The 14,581-nt window shown below is 64.3% G+C and overlaps 1 protein-coding gene across 5 annotated transcripts in view; it reads right to left on the bottom strand.

Annotated features, from left to right (window-relative positions):
* The window catches only part of TNS3 (tensin 3), a 190,124-nt gene extending 176,586 nt beyond the window's left edge, over nucleotides 1-13,538 (bottom strand). The window contains exon 1 of one of the 5 annotated variants that reach the window (XM_070059452.2): nucleotides 13,386-13,538. The gene's annotated coding sequence lies outside the window, so the exon portion shown is untranslated. Of the gene's footprint in view, nucleotides 1-12,115; nucleotides 12,238-13,385 lie in introns of those variants that run through there. The other 4 variants (XM_070059450.2, XM_070059444.2, XM_070059445.2 and 1 more) reach the window with 4 other exon arrangements.
* Between the last annotated feature and the right edge of the window lie 1,043 nt (nucleotides 13,539-14,581).

The raw sequence follows: 14,581 nt of genomic DNA on the forward strand, positions 1-14,581 counted from the left end.
GCCCCCCCAATCCCTGGATGATAGAGACCCACTGGGGATGGAGAGATCCCCCAACCCCTCGATGATAGGGACCCCCTCGGGGATGGAGAGATCCCCCAACCCCTCAATGATAGGGATCCCCTTGGGGATGGAGAGATCCCCCCAACCCCTCGATGATAGAGACCCCCCAACCCCTCGATGATAGAGACCCCCCCAACCCCTTGATGATAGAGACCCCCTCGGGGATGGAGAGACCCCCCAACCCCTCGATGATAGAGACCCCCTCGGGGATGGAGAGACCCCCCAACCCCTCGATGATAGAGACCCCCCAACCCCTCGATGATAGAGACCCCCCCAACCCCTTGATGATAGAGACCCCCTCGGGGATGGAGAGACCCCCCAACCCCTCGATGATAGAGACCCCTCAGGGATGGAGAGACCCCCCCAACCCCTCGATGATAGAGACCCCCTCGGGGATGGAGAGACCCCCCCAGCCCCTCAATGATAGAGACCCCCCAACCCCTCGATGATAGAGACCCCCCACCTCCTCATGTCCTACTCAGGAGGAGTCCCTCAGTGACTGGGACTTCGGAGAGGCCGGTGACAATGGGACCAACACGTGGTGGCCCAGGTGGCCAGCCTGACTCGGCCTGTGGTCCTCCTCACCCCTTCCTCACTGAGGTACTGCATGCTGTGACCAGAGCAGCGTGGCACCGGGGCAGCAGCCAGCCAGCCCCTCCCACACCCCAGGGCTACCGGCCCCAGATCCCGACGACACTGTCAGAACCCAGCAGAGAGCGCGACTCACACCAGGCCGTTCTGAGACAGGCAAAGGGCAGGACTGGCCGCTCTGCTCTCCGACATTTCGTGCCAGGCCTGCATCTGCCAGCTGCCCCCCAAGCTCCGGGCCCCACGCAGGCAGCGCACGCCGAGCCCTTGGCGAGGTGCATCCTGGGGGCACCCCCCGCACTCTGCTGAGCCCTTGCTGAGCCGGCACCGCAGCCGCTCAGTCCGGGCAAGGCCGGGTCTCAGAAAACCGTGGCCTTGGATTGGAGAGAGCAAGAAGGCGGTGACCAGCAGGCAGCCCTGCCTGGAGCCCTGGCCTTGGGAGGTGCAGCCGGCAGGACCCGGAGCCCCGGAGGCCCCGACCCTGCAAGCCCACGCTGAGGGCACGGCCAGCGCCCGCCCCCGCCCCCGCCCCCCGTCCTGAGCCTTGTCCCCTTCACGGCTGGGGAGCACCGCGTGCACCCGGACCCAGCTGCACGGGCAGATGGGGGAGGGGCAGTGAAGGAAGCAGGTGACAAAGGGGTCTCCCACACAGGGCTCCTCCCCAGCCCACAGCAGCCCCTTCCTGCGGCCAGCCTGAGCGCCCGGAGCTGTGCTGTGCCACGCACACTCCTGCAGCAGAAGCAGAGGCCAGGGTGCGGGAACCCAGGCCGAGGCGGCGGGCGCGAGCTGCACCCCGTGACCCTGGGCTGAGGCCGAAGGCCCACAGATGACGCGCGGCCCTCCAGGGGGCTGAGGTGGCTCATGGCCAGGCCACACCTCGGACCCAGACACGCTGTCCCCCGCACACTGGCCATGGGCGGGGCCTGCTCTCCCGAGCCCCGGGGGATCCAGCATGGGGCAGTGTTCTCACACAGGCCCTGCCATCACTCCCGGTTCTGCCGCTGCCTTCCGGGCGTGCAGTCCCAGTGGTGAACGTGATCCGAGGAGCCCCGGGCCATGCGGAGAAGTGACATTTCCCCAGCCTGGCGTGGACGCCTGCCATGGCCACGAGTCCCTCCCACCCCGCCCCTCCCCCTCCCCCGGCGTTAGCCGAGATTCCGCCCGGGCCGTTCTGCGAACACCCAAAGGACTTGCAGGGCGCGCCCGATCCTCGGTGCTGCAGGAACATAGAGCAGCAGCAGCCTGGTGGGCAGCGCCCGTCCGGCAGCCTTTGGGGGTCCTAGCGGAATCCGCCCCCAGCACTCCACACTGGGATGAGAAACTCGGCTGTTTGCTCAGAGGCCAGATGCTCAAATCTGTAAGAAGGGGCACACGGCTCTCCCCACCGGCCAGAACCGGTCGCCTGGGACAGGCTTCCCCCGGGGGCCCGCCTCCCACATCCCAGCACCCGGGTTCCACTGCCCGCGGACCCAGACCCTGGGGAGCAGCAGGAGGGCTCAGGGGCTGGGTCCCTGCCACCCACACAGGAGACTTGGATTGAGTTCCTGGGGCCTGGCTTCCGTCCCCAGCAGGCGGCTGCCGTGGGCGCGTGGGGAGTGAAACCAGCACACAGGAGCTCCCCCTCTCTGCGTCTCTGTGCCTCTCACACAGATCATTTTTGAGAAGGAAATGGTAGCCCTAAAAACGGCACGGAAGCCTTGGAATGTGCAGAGCCCCCCCTCCTAGGAACAAGGATCTTCTGGACCATTTCCGTGGAGGGTGGGGGTGCTGTGTCCTCCCGCGTCAGCCTGGGAGGCTGGCCCTGGCCATCCAGGGGACGGCAGACGCCATACCTGGGGGCCCTCAGCTCTCGCGCGCCCCCTCCCAGGGCCCTCACCCTGCTGAAGAAATAAGACCCCTCGACCTGGTCCTTGGAGGCCAGATTTCAGGGAGGAGAGACAGTCCCAGAGTGCACAGCTCACGGAAGAGCCTCGGGACAGGGAGTGTGGGGGTGTGTCCACCCAGACCACCTGGAAGGGGACCCCCCCCCGTGGCTGGGAGGCCCCACAGCCCCTCTCCGTCCCAGTCTTTCTGTCTGGTGGGCAGGGAGGGGCCTGGTGTGGAGGCCCTCGGGCTGACCCTCTGGGTCCAGCACCCCGGAAGTGAACAACTACAGACAATAGGAAAGACACAGCAGCAACCCCCAGGCTCCTCAAGAGGGCCCTGGGGGCACAGTGCCCCCCGGCACCCCAGAGCTCAGCAAGGTGCCCCCCCCAACATCGTCCACTCTTAGCAGCCCTTCAGAGCTGTCGGGAGACCGTCGCAGGGCCACAGAGAGCAGGCAGCAGGGGTAAGTGTGCCCGCCACCTTGTTCCTGCAGGGCCAGCTCCCGGGGCAAACAGGGAGGCCCAGTGCCCTCTCCAGCGGCCAGAGGGGGGCCTTCCAAGCCACCTGGCACTTTGAGACAGAGGGACGGACACAGCGAGCGGCCTGTGTGTGCGCAGATGGAAGGACAGGCAGGCGTCCAGGGGTCAAGGGGACACAGGACACTGGGATCACAGTAGATCCACGGTCTTTGTCTGCCCCAGCTCAGTGGCCAGTGCCTCTTGGCACAGAAACAGAAGCCGCATCTGTCTGGGGCTCAGCCGGAACAGGACGGGGCACAGAGCTGAACTCAGCACCGACAGGCCGCAGCTGGACACGCACCAGGAACCCCACTCACAAACACGTCTGGGGCCAAGGTCAGCACGGAGTGGCTCCAGCGCACGGCCAGCCCCGTCAGCACACAGCCGGCCACAGTTTCTGCGCTGGCCCTCGTGTGCCGGGTCCCAGCCACCCCACGGAGGGGGTTGTCCCAGTCTAGCAAGGGTCAGCCCCACTGCCAGGGGCTGCTCGGACACCCCAGCAACTGCAAACTCAGGTCGGCAGGAGGCGCCCAGCCGGCCTGAGCAAAAGCACAGGTGGAATTTTCTGGAAGGGACACGGGCCAGGCTGCACTTAGCATTAGGTGCAGGTCTGGGGCGCAGGTCAGAGGTCAGGGCCCCGGCGGGGGAGGGCAGGGTGGCATCATTCACAGAGCTGCACCATGTGTAGGGCAGGGGCTCTCCATGCTGCCTGTCCCTGTTGGGGGGGGGAGGAGCGGCAATAGGTCCACCACCAGTGCAGTGGGCTCTGTGCACCGCCACTCGCTCACTCACCCAGACAGCATCTGCTCCCTGTGAGAAACGGGCACATTCCCCAAGATGCACAGGGAGCGCCCCCAGGGCTGCCCCGAGGTCAGGTGCACGTTGGGCCCAGGATTTCGGGACACGAAGCTGACATGGGCTGGACTTCCAGAGCCAAGGCCCCCCACCTGTCCTGTCTTAGGACAGGAGCTCAGGGCTCCCCGTCCCGGCGCCCTCCAGCCAAGCGACTTTGGAGGGGCGGTCCTTCCCCTGTGGGGTGCGCCCCCACCATCTGCCACCGCCCAAGCTCGCTCCAGGCCCAGGTGGAGGAGCCCACAGCCCACTTTGCAAACAGCAGGCCAGGCTCTCAGGAGCTCTGAGCCCTGATTAATGGCAGCAGGTCCCGTCTCCCATCTTTGCATCCCCTTTGGCTGCTGCAAACCACTTGTTAGGCCACACCAGACGGCGGCCACGCCAGACGGCAGCCACACCAGACGGCGGCCGCCCCAGCCCTGGCCCAAACTCTCCCTCCACCAGGAAGCCACCCTGGGTTCACTCCTCCACCCCGTCCACCCCACATCCCCTTGGAAAGAAGCCCCGCCGACACCCCACCCCCAGGTCCCCCGGGGGCTGCAGTCCCGCCGGGCCCCCTCCTCCTCCTGCCTGCAAATCCCACCGATTCTACAAATGCCCACGTCGGAAGAGACGGCAGTCACTCTGGTGCACGTGTTCCAAGGGAGGAAAAAGCCAGGGCCTGCCTGTGGACATTCCTGCCTGGGAATTGCCAATGCGTCCTCCGAGGGTAAAGATTAACCGGCCCAGCCCGGAAGGGCAGCGCGGCGCGGCCGCCTGCCCGTCCTGCTGGGAGAAGCCGCCAGCACGGCTCAGGCCGCAGCGCCATTCACAGAGCAAGGCAGGTCCCAGGAGTGTGGGTCCCCGAGAACGCGGCCGCGGAGCCCCCGCCCGAACAGCACTCAGACCACAGGCTCTGGCATGTGGCTCCCAGACTGAACCATTTATCCAAATTAAAACCATTCCCAGAAACAAAATCAGGCCCTTTTAATTGAAAATAAAGCCACGCAGCCACGAAGGCTCTATTTATTTTTTTTAAATGAAAGACATTCTTCCTGCTTTCTCATTCCATTAATCACCGAGTTTACGTGATCTGTCAAAACAGCACGGCCAGACGCCTCCTCCTCTCCTGCAGGCCGCACCTTACCCTGGGGCACCAACTCAGCTGTGTCCGGGGATCCGAGCTGCACGTGGACCATACCTGGGCACCCCAAAGGGCTTGGGTAACGCCCCCGGCAGAACTGAAAGCAGGGGCTGCCAGAGGTGGGAGTGTCCAGTAGAGGACTTGGTGAAGAAGAGGAGGGGCGGGCGCTGTGGCACAGAGACGGAAGCCGCCGCCTGCCATGCTGGCATCCCATGAGTGCCAGTTCAAGGCCCAGCGTCTCCGCTTCCAATCCAGCTCCTTGCTAATGCACCTGGGAAAGCAGCGGGAGATGGTCCAGTGCTTAGGCCCCCGGAGATCCGGCTGGAGTCCCAGGCTCTTGGCTTCAGCCTGACCCAGCCCCAGCCAGCAACTGTGGCTGTTCAGGGAGTAAACAAACAGATGGAGGACCTCTCTCTCTCTCTCTCTCTCTCTCTCTCTCTGTGTGTGTGTGTGTCACTGTCTCTTCCTCTCTCTGTGTCACTCTGCCTTTCAAATAAATTAATAAATCTTAAAAAAGGAAAACATGGGGCTGGCGTTCTGTGGCATAGGGAGTAAAGCTACCACCTGCAGTGCCAGTATCCCATATGGGCACTGGTTCGAGACCCGGTTGCTCTACTTCCAATCCAGCTCTCTGCCATGACCTGGGAAAGCAGTAGAGGATGGCCCAAGTGCTTGGGCCCCTGTACCAGCATGGAGACCTGGAAGAAGCTCCTGGCTCCTGGCTTTGGATTGGCCCAGCTCAAGATGTTGTGGCCATTTGGAGAGTGGACCAGCAGATGGAAGACCTCTCTTTCTCTCTGCCTCTGGCTCTCTAGCTCTCTGTCACTCTCCCTTTCAAATACATTAATAAATCTTTTAAAAAGGAAATGCGTCCACACACATGCACACGTGGGCACATGCATGTTTGCCCACACACATGTACATACACTCATGCGTGTACCGTAGTGCACACCTGCACACATGCAGGAAGTCCATGGAAAATGCATATTGTGGGGAAAATGCATGGATTTCCAAATTTTTTACACCAAAATAAACTTGCCTTGTAATCCCAATTTTCTGCACACCTGCGCAAGCCCTGTGGTGGCGCACCGTGTGTTGCTGCCTCTGTATCTACACAGCAGAACATGGCTGGGCCTTGGAAAGAAGTGAGGCTCTGACACAAGCTACGGTGGGTGAACCCCGAGGACCTTATGCTCGGCGCAATAAGCCAGCCAGAAAGGACAAACGCTGTAGCATCCCACCGGCACGCTCCATCCAGGGCAGTCAGATGCCAAGAGACGGGGGCAGGGGACGGCAGGGGGAGCTGGGCTCAGCGGAGAGAGACAGAGGGCTCTGGAAAGGGGTGGGGGGAGGCGGGGCGTCAGCAAGGATGCGCCCACAATGCGCTGCGCACCTGAGCATGGCTGATGCACCAAGTTTCCCCGGGTGTGTTCTAGCACAGCAAGAAAGTTGTGTCCGGGTCGGCAGTGTGGAGCGGGTGAAGCCACCACCTGCAGTGCCGGCATCCCATTGGGGGGAGCGGGTGAAGCCACCACCTGCAGTGCTGGCATCCCATTGGGGGGAGCGGGTGAAGCCACCACCTGCAGTGCATCCCATATGGGCGCCGGTTCAAGCCTCGGCTGCTCCACTTCTGATCCAGCTCCCTGCTGTGGCCTGGGAAAGCAGTAGAGGATGGCCAAGTGCTTGGGCCCCTGCACCCACATGGGAGACTTGGGAGAAGCTTCTGGCTCCTGGCTTCAGCCTGGCCAGCCCTGACCATTGCAGCCAACTGGACAGCGGATGGAAGATGTGTGTGTGTGTGTGTGTGTGTGTAATTCTGCCTTTCAAATAAATAAGTCATTATTTAAAAAAAGAAAGTTGTGTCCTTGGACCTGAACGGCAGCTAGAAATGCTCAGGACAGGGCTGGCGGGGGCTGCCCGGGCGTCTGTGGGCAGGGACACCCACAGGGAGTCGCGACCAACGCACAGGGGCGTCCAGGCGCTGCCCTCAGGGGACTTCCAGAGGCCACTCGCTCGCTCTGCCACAGTGCTGTTACAGCGCAGGACACACCGCAGCACGCGGGACGTGACCTACCGTGCAAACTCCGCACACGGGCGGCTGCAAATCCTCCGGCTGCCTGAGCCAGGCCTTCTTCTCCCAAGTCTACTGCGTCACCCGGAAACCACTTCATGGAAAAAAGACACAAGCGACTAGGGCTGGGCGTTGGACCCAGCGGTTACGCTGCCCAAGCCCCATACCGAGCGCCTGGGGTCAGCGCCCAGCTCGGCTCCTGCCACCCACGTGGGAGGCCTGCGTTGGCTTCCTCGTCCTGGGCTCCCAGCTTTGGCTCAGCCCAACAGCTGTGCACATCCGAGGAGCTACACGGTGCACGCAGGCTCTCTCTCAGTCTGCCTGTCTACCTGTCTCTCTGTCTCCCAAACAATTACAAAATAAATAAATAACATTTAACAGCACGTTAGAAAACAAAGACACATCCCTGTGTGGCAGCCCTGGGCTGGGCCCAGAGTAACACAGATGCCAGACAGTGCCCCCCCCCCGCACGTGCCCCACCCCCTGCACACACCCCTGCCCACTGCACACACCCCTGCCCACTGCACACGCCCCTGCCCCCTGCATACACTCCCACGCCCTGCATACGCTCCCTCCCCCTGCACACGCTCCCGCCCCCTTCACACACTCTGCCCCCAGCACACACCCCGCCCCTGCACACACTCTGCCCCCTGCACACACTCCCGACCCCTGCACACACCCCTGCCCCCTGCACACACCCCTGCCCCCCACCCCCTACACGTGCCCACCCCCCTGCACACACTCCCACTCCCTGTACATGCCTGCATGTGCTCCCGCCCCCTGCACGTGCCCCTGCCCCCTGCCCCCTGCATGTGCCCGTGCCCCTGCCCCCTGCACGTGCTCCCGCCCCCTGCACATGCCCCTGCCCCCTGCATGTGCCCGTGCCCCTGCTCCCTGCATTGCTCCCGCCCCCTGCACACGCTCACGCCCACCTAAGCGTCCAGCACCGCCAAGACCTGCCAACACAGGCCCCTCTCCTCCACCCCAGCCCTGGTCAAGCAAAGCCTTCCAGAGGTGACTGGATGGAAACACAGCTGTCCCCAGCCCTGGGAAACACTCATCCAGGGTGCACGACCCCCTGCCCACACAGGGACCAGAATGGGGGAGAGTGGGGCAATGTTCTCCCAGAAGGTGACAGCCTGCTTTTCAGAACCCGGGGCCATGGAAATTCAGCAGGACCCAGTGCGCACTGGGCCCAGAGCCAGCCAGCAGCGGGGGACCGGACCCACGGCAGTCCCAGGCTGCCCGGGAACCAGGGCGGGCGGTCTCACCCAGGCTCGCGGGCGGTCAGAGCCTGGGCTATCTGGTTGCCTCTCTTTGATCTACTTCCCAAGGTGCCCACGGAGAGGGGGCTGGCGCCCGGGGAGATGTGAAGAAAGGTGATAGATTACAAAGTGGGGCGGAGCCCGGGCAGGGAGGGGCCCTTTGTTCCGGGAGGAATGTGCACAGACGTGGACGCCCTGGCTGGAGGCCCGGCAGCCGCCCCACCTCCCACCAGATGTGGGCCAGTGCCGTGGCGGTGAAGTCCCAGGGGAAGGGGAGCCAGGGATTCCTGAGCCCCTTGAAGGGAATCGGCAGCCCTCCCCTCCTCCCCGCAGGGGTCGGCTCAAAAGAGAAGCAGCCGGGAACGCCCAGGGCAGTGTCTTGCGCAGGCCAGACAGCAGGGGCCGTGCCAGGCCCACCTGGAAGCCCCCTGGTGCCACGGGCACGGTGCCCAGCAGGACTCCTCCAGCGGTCTTGTGCTAATTTGCAAACAGAAGCAAAGCCAGGCCTGCACAGGGCTCGCCAAGTGCTGCTCTCTGCCCCGGAGAGAAGAGGAAGAGGAAGGGCACGCAGCGCCGGGTGTGCCATAATTAGAGCCGGAGGAGGAAGGAAGGGAAGCACAGAACGCGGCCTCCGGCTGAGGAAGCAGCTGGGCCAGGGAGCGGGCCGCGCAGGGCCTGGGCACCGCCAGGGACGCTGGCACCCCTCGCTGTGCCACAGCTCCAGGCACCACAGGCAGACCGGGGCTCAAAGCCAGGCCCTGCCATCCCACGACACCACTAGTGACCCAAGCTGGCCCTCTTGCAGAACGTGGGACCGTGGTGGCAGAGTCCGAGGCAGGCTGTTTGCAGAGGGCTCGGGGCGAGGGTCACTTCCTGCCTGGCCAGGGAGCAGGGATTTTTACTGGACTCTCTCTCCCAAAGCTGTGGCATGACCGGGGGGTGCTGTGCCACAGGGAACTCAGGTTCACACACATAATCGCCACCAGCACACTCTCTGGTTATTTTGCCCATTTGGAACAAAGCATTTTAATACAAGATCAGTACTTCCTTTGATAATAATAATAATCCTGTTTAAGTGTCTAGGGGTCGTTATGGCGCCCACCAAGAACCATCCACTCCCCTGACGTGCCAAGTCCCCAGTGGTGGGTCCCCCTCACCCACGCCGGTCTTCTCCCTCCAGTCCAGCAGTGGCAGCCCCTGAGGGCTCTGGGGCACCAGCTAAGGAACCCCAGACAGGGCTGCGGGAGGGCCAGGCAGGCGGCCGGGCAGAGTGGGGTCTGGCCTGCGGCTCTCCGCAGGTCAGCCCAGCCCCCAGAAGGGCTGAGAGACCCCCTGAGAGCACAGACACCGAGATGTCCCCCCACAAAGAACCCACCACACAGACATCAGGACCACCAGGGGCCTCCAAGCTCAGCTCCCCGTTCCCACCCGAAATAGTGGCCACGCGCCAGACGCTACTGAAGCCCAGGGCACAGGTAGAAAGCCAAGAGGCTGGACTGGCCCCAGGGCATCAATGTCCCAGCCCCGCGCTGCACCCCAGGAACGGCGCAGCTGTGCAGGGCCTGGGCGGATGCAGCCCACTCCCGGAACCTACACACTCGGGCATGCAAGGCAGGGGGACGCCCCCTTGGCATCGAGTTGCTGGCATTTGGTGATTTTGACTGACTCAGTGTTTTAAAAGCAGTGAGGGTTAAAAGAGACTCTGTTTTGATAGTAACCCTGTTGCTAACTGCGAGAAACAAGAAGTAGCTGTAGGTTAACCAAATGCCTGCTTAATTTGCCAAGTAACCAGAGCCCCTTGTGTTAGATGAACAGCAGTGGCCGCAAAGGACTCTGGGTAGACGGGGCTGGCTCTGCATCATCAGCTGATCCCCAAGCTCACCAGGGTCCTACAGGAAGCAGCCAGAGGTCTGGGGCTGGGCTGACCCATGGAGAGTTCCAGGCCAGACCCCGGCCACCCTCCCTGGCTCCTGCTGCACCAGGAGCCCCTCCCCCAGAAGCCCCGGGGAGCCACAGCCAGGCCTGGCAACCTGGACCTAAGGGTGCGGCTGACACATAGTCAGCAAGTGCTTCTGCCCGACCGTGGCTGGGATGGCAGGAAGGCTCGCTGCCTCCTAAGGGGCATGTGGCATTCCTACAAGCAACTCCTGCATGGAGTTGAGAGCAGGGGACAGGGGCTCCCCTGGACACGGTGCTCAGCCCCAGCGGCTGCTGCAGGGACAGGACAGGACACAGACACACGGAGCCAGGACTTCAGAGTTTGCGTAGTGACTACTCAGCCTTGCAGGTAGGAGCTGCGTTTGCCAGGAGGGCCAAACACCTTCCCCCCGGCCCCCACTCTCTGCCCTGTCCACCTCCTGCAACCTGTCCACCTCCTGCAGCCTGTCCACCTCCTGCAGCCTGTACCTCCGGCAGCCTGTACCTCCTGCAGCCTGTAGCACCTCCTGCAGCCTGTACCTCCGGCAGCCTGTTCACCTCCTGCAGCCTGTACCTCCGGCAGCCTGTACCTCCGGCAGCCTGTACCTCCGGCAGCCTGTAGCACCTCCGGCAGCCTGTACCTCCTGCAGCCTGTCCACCTCCTGCAGCCTGTCCACCTCCTGCAGCCTGTCCACCTCCTGCAGCCTGTACCTCCGGCAGCCTGTACCTCCTGCAACCTGTAGCACCTCCTGCAGCCTGTACCTCCTGCAGCCTGTAGCACCTCCTGCAGCCTGTACCTCCTGCAGCCTGTCCACCTCCTGCAACCTGTAGCACCTCCTGCAGCCTGTACCTCCTGCAACCTGTAGCACCTCCGGCAGCCTGTACCTCCAGCAGCCTGTAGCACCTCCTGCAGCCTGTACCTCCTGCAGCCTGTACCTCTGGCAGCCTGTACCTCCTCCAGCCTGTCCACCTCCTGCAGCCTGTACCTCCTGCAGCCTGTCCACCTTCTGCAGCCTGTAGCACCTCCTGCAGCCTGTGGCACCTCCTGCAGCCTGTAGCATGCTCTGGGCTCACACCCTCCAGTGGGGGTTCCATCAGCAAGCAGCTCAGCTTCAGAACATTGCGGGGCAGTCTGGGACAGGCAGCCGACCTGCCCTGGGAGCTGCAGTTCCTAAGGCTGCTCTTCCTACTTTCTTCAAATAATTCAACTGCAGCTGTTGATAGCTTCAACAACCTCCACTGAGGAACTGCTGTCCAGACACGTGCTAGGAGCCCACCTACAGCCAGACGCACATTGGGAGCCCACCTACAGCTGGACATGCATTAAGGCCCCCACCTACAGTCGGATACACACTAGGAGTCCACCTACAGCCAGATGCACATTGGGAGCCCATCTACAGCCAGATACACATTAAGGCCCCACCTACAGCCAGACACACATCGGGAGTCCACCTACAGCCGGACATACATTAAGATCCCACCCTACAGCCGGACACTCATTAAGGCCCTCACCTACAGTCAGATACACGCTAGGAGTCCACCTACAGTCAGACACACATCATGATCCCATCTACAGACAGGTCAGATCAGTATCTGACCTACAGTCAGACACACATCAGGAACCCACCTACAGGCAGACACACATCATGATCCCGTCTACAGACACGCATCGGGAGCCCACCTACAGCCGGACACGCACTAGGAGCCCACCTACAGACATGCATCCACAGCCAGGGGCAGGCTCCCAGGCGGCACCACCGCCACCAGGGTTCACCGCCTCGGGCCACTTCCATCTGTCAAGTGGGGCAGTAACCCTGCTCCCTGCAAGGCTGAAAGGAAATGGACCGGCTGGTACCTGCGCTCCTCTCCAGCTCTGCTGCTGGCCTCCGGTCCAGGGTCTGGGCTCTGGCCTCCGGCCAGCCCTCCCAGGCAGCTCCCCGCGGAGAGCCCGTGCGCACAGCTCCCTGGGTTCTGGCCGTGCCCCTCCACCCTCCAGCTGCGGCCACTCCCCCACCCCTCCCGGGCTCTCAAGGCCTCCGCACAGAGAAGCCTTTCTTAATACTTGTTGATTGATTTGCAAATATAACCGGGCAGGCCCCAAAGAGAGGAACCAGAACACGAGGGTGCACAACCCTCCTTGCGCAGGGAAAGCACGCAGGAAGCGCCTTAGCCGGATTCGTGCGGGGAGGGAGGGGCCCCGTGGCTGCAAGGGCTCCTCCAGCCCCACTTTCCTGTGTTCCGGTTCAAGCAGGGAGACCCGGGGAACGTGTGCGCTGGGGGTCACCTTCTGCTTTTCAGCACTGCTGGAGTTTCGGTCACCAGAGGGCACCCCCCAGGGAGCGCGGGGAAGCCCCCTTCGCTTCCCGCCTCCCAGTCTGCAGGCACATCCAGGGTCAGGCCGGCCTGCAGCGCTCGGAGACCCCACGGGCGCCGGGACCCTCCCCCTCCTACCGCCGGTCCGCGCAGACTGGCGTGCCAGGCGGCACGTGCCACAGGTGGCCCCTGCCCAGAGCTCCGCCAGGCCCCCCGCCTTCGGGGGGAGGCAGAGGGGCTCGAGGGGCCCCCTGCCTCTCGCGCCGCAAAGGAAAGAGAAACGCAACAAGGCGCCCTCCCAGAACAAGCAGAAGATGGAGTTTGCCCACGGCGGGCGGCCCCGGGCTCTGCTCTCTGGCGCGGAGTCTCGGACGCGTCCCAGGGAGCGAAGTCCGCCCGGCCGCGACCGAGACAGCGCCGCTCCGGCCTCCACCCGCCGTCCCGCGCGCCCCTGCGCCGCCGGCTCCGTCGCAGACCCCAGCCTGTCCGGTCCGCGCCCCCGGTCCCCGGTCCCCGGACCCCGGACCCCAGCCTGGCCGGTCCGCGCCCCAGCGCGTTTCCCGGGACCCCGGCAGAGCCGCACAGTGGCCCCACGCGCCCCCAGCCCGGGTCTCCGCGCGCCTTGGCCTCAGTCCTCCCGAGCCCCTGTCCCGGCGCCCTGAGTCCCCGTCCCCCGCGCAGCCGGAGCCCCTGTCCCCGCACGCGCCGAGCCCGAGTCCCTGCGCCCCAGGCGCAGACACCCGCGCTGGGCCCAAAACAAAGAGGGCGGCGGCGCGTGGCCGCGTACCCCGCTTCCTCCCGGCCCCCAGTACCTGGGCGAGCCCGCGGCGCGGTCCGGCGGAGCGATGGCCGGCAGCGAGGCTGGGCGCCGAGCAGCGCGCGGGCGGGCCCGTCCTCCTGGCTGGCGGCCGGCGCCCGCGCCAGGGCCCCCTCGAGGCGGCGCGGGCAATCGCCGCGGCCCGGGCCCGGGGCCCAGCGGTCACCTGGCCTCATCGCCGCAACAAAGCCGCGCGCCTGCACTCGCGGGGCCCCTGCTCTGCCGGTGCGCCCCTGGGACTTCTCCCTGGAGCCGGCCCGGGCTCCGAGGGTGCCGCGGGCTTGGGGGTGCGAGAACACCCCGGGAGCGGGTTCGAGTTCCAGGCCCTGCATAGCATGGGTGTTTATCGCGCCCGCGGGAGCAGGGTCTGCCTGTCCTCCTGCAGCTTAGAGTCTCCCTGGGGCCGGGCACACAGGGCGGAACAGCCCGGGCGGAGGTCCCAGCTAAGGAAGGGGGCGTCAGGGAGGACTGGGGAGGTCACCCCACTTCTCAGAACAAGCAGGGACAACTGTGCAGGACTCCGGGGGCCAGAAGCCAGCAAGGTCGGAGGTGCCAGCAGAGGAATTCTCGCGGGACACACTGCCATGCATTGGCCACCCCCAAGACCGGGTGCTCCAGCACTCAGCCACTCAGCCTCACTTTCACCCTTTGTGAGGAGTGGGGGGCGGATGGCTCTGGTAGGTCCCTGTGCAACACGCATGCTCTTCTGGGGAAATCAGAGGTCAGCGATCACCAAGAGAGGTCCATCCACGTCCCGTCCTATAGACACCAGCACCCCCTGCTACCTGGGGGGCGTCTCCGGGAGGGCACCCCTCACCCCACCTCCTGCAGTAGAGGGCCAAGGATGGCACCTGCCACCTGCAGCACATGGCCCGGGGCTCCTGCCTGGAGCAGGCCGAGCAGAGGCCAAGTCAGACACAGAACACCCTAACCCCCACCCCACCCCACAGGCCTGGGGGTCCCCCCTGCTCCTCTGCCCCTGCGCAAGGGATGGTGGAGAAACAGAGCGAGGTAAACCATCCTTGGAAGCGCAGTTTGGAAAGGGCCCCCCCGGGGGACCGGCAGCCAACCGCCCCTCCACCGTGAGAACACCCAGCCCGCCAGGCTCGGTCCCTTCACCCCCCTCAAGGAGGGGTGGCAAGTGCTGCTTGGGGGAGCTGGAGAGGGCGACCACGTCCCTGCCCCACAGCC

Source organism: Oryctolagus cuniculus, chromosome 16, assembly GCF_051225735.1.
Source record: "Oryctolagus cuniculus isolate XC-2025 breed Fujian yellow rabbit chromosome 16, ASM5122573v1, whole genome shotgun sequence".
Classification (NCBI taxonomy): domain Eukaryota; kingdom Metazoa; phylum Chordata; class Mammalia; order Lagomorpha; family Leporidae; genus Oryctolagus; species Oryctolagus cuniculus.